This window comes from Citrus clementina, unplaced genomic scaffold, assembly GCF_000493195.1.
Source record: "Citrus clementina cultivar Clemenules unplaced genomic scaffold, Citrus_clementina_v1.0 scaffold_1, whole genome shotgun sequence".
NCBI lineage: Eukaryota > Viridiplantae > Streptophyta > Magnoliopsida > Sapindales > Rutaceae > Citrus > Citrus x clementina.
Window position 1 is genome coordinate 15,466,276 of NW_006263303.1, and position 1,513 is coordinate 15,467,788.

The following is a 1,513-nucleotide window of genomic DNA, read 5'->3' on the forward strand; positions in this document are numbered from 1 at the left end:
CTCTTCGGATGGTGAGTCCTCAACATTCACAGGTACAATTTGATTTTCTTTTGTCACCGGCATCTCCACTTTGTTGTCGACTTCCTTTCCTTTTCGCAAGGTCATTACTGCTTTGACCTCTCCATGCTGCTGTGGTGAACTGGTACTTGCTTCATGCACTCCTTTAGGATTAGGCACTGGTTGACTTGGAAACTTGCCTTTCTCAACACTCATTGTCAAGGTCTGAACTGTAGAAGCAAGTTATCCCACCATCTTCTCGAGGCTTGAAACTGATTGGGCTTGTGAGTTGAAGCCCGCTCTCAATTCATTTCGTAGTCCATCAATGGTGCGGTTCTGTTGCTCAATCGTGGAGTGAGTAACATTCCTGAAATTCTGGAATGCATCCTCCCATGGTCTAGGTTGAGAGTGGTTCTGGTTCTGATTGTGGTCTGAATGGTGGCTGAGAGGCTTGAGGAATTTGAGGAATTGGTGGAGCTGGAGCTGCTGGTCCATTCTGTTGGAATCCTTGAGACCATGAAAAATTGGGGTGGTCTCTCCATCCAGGGTTATATGTGTTGAAGTATGGGTAGTAATTCGATGGTTTTCCCATTACACCTATGGCATTGGCTTGATCTGAGTATGAGTCATGGTCATGTGGTTATGTTAATTTAGCAGTCGATAACGATGCTATTTGTCGAGCAAGACCTTCAACCATCTCCTTGACTTCTTTGATTCCTGAAGTTGACTCTCCAATGTGAACCTCATTCACTCCTTTAATTCTTCTAGTATTCCTGAGTGATCGACTCCGTTGTTGGGAATTATCCGCTTGTCGCTGGAAGAATTCCCAAATCTCTGATGCACTTTTTAACATTAGCTCTCCTCCACTTGTTGCCATTAGCCATTCTTGCACATTCGGTAGTAATCCCTCCAAAAAGCATTGACATTGGTGCCATTTCTCATACCCATGATGTGGACACTTCAAGAGTAGCCCATTGAATCGCTCCCATGTTTCGAAAAATTGCTCGTCCTCTTTCTGGGTAAACTCCGAGATTTCCCTGCGAATAGCATTGGTTTTATGCACTGGGAAATATTTATTCAAAAATTTAGTTACCATTTGTTCCCATGATGAAATGCTATTGGCAGGCAATGTATTAAGCCATGAACGAGCTCTATCCTTTAAAGAAAATGGGAATAATCTGAGTTTAACATCATCGTCTGAAAAATTTTCATATTTAAAAGTTTGACAAATGGCATGAAAATCATTCAGATAATTATATGGGTCCTCATTTTCTAGGCCATAAAATGTGGGGAGACAATTTAGCACACTAGGTTTTAATTCAAAGCTCCTAGCAGCTACATTTGGGTATCTTATACATGATGTGCTCAAATTTGCTAAAGGACTGAAATAATCCTTAAATGGACTCTCCTGTGGTTGCAAATCCATTTTATTTTTTACTTGTTTGTCTGTGCGAAGTGTTTTCTCAAGTTCAAGGTCTATAGGTTCAAGATTAGGTAATAATGACCTTCGACCATG

The 1,513-nt window shown here is 41.3% G+C and overlaps 1 non-coding gene across 1 annotated transcript; it reads left to right on the forward strand.

Annotated features, from left to right (window-relative positions):
• The first annotated feature begins 938 nt into the window (after positions 1-938).
• On the forward strand, positions 939-1,042 carry LOC112095924. The gene has a single exon (XR_002904084.1). It is a non-coding gene; the product is annotated as a small nucleolar RNA R71 (small nucleolar RNA).
• The last annotated feature ends 471 nt before the right edge of the window (positions 1,043-1,513 follow it).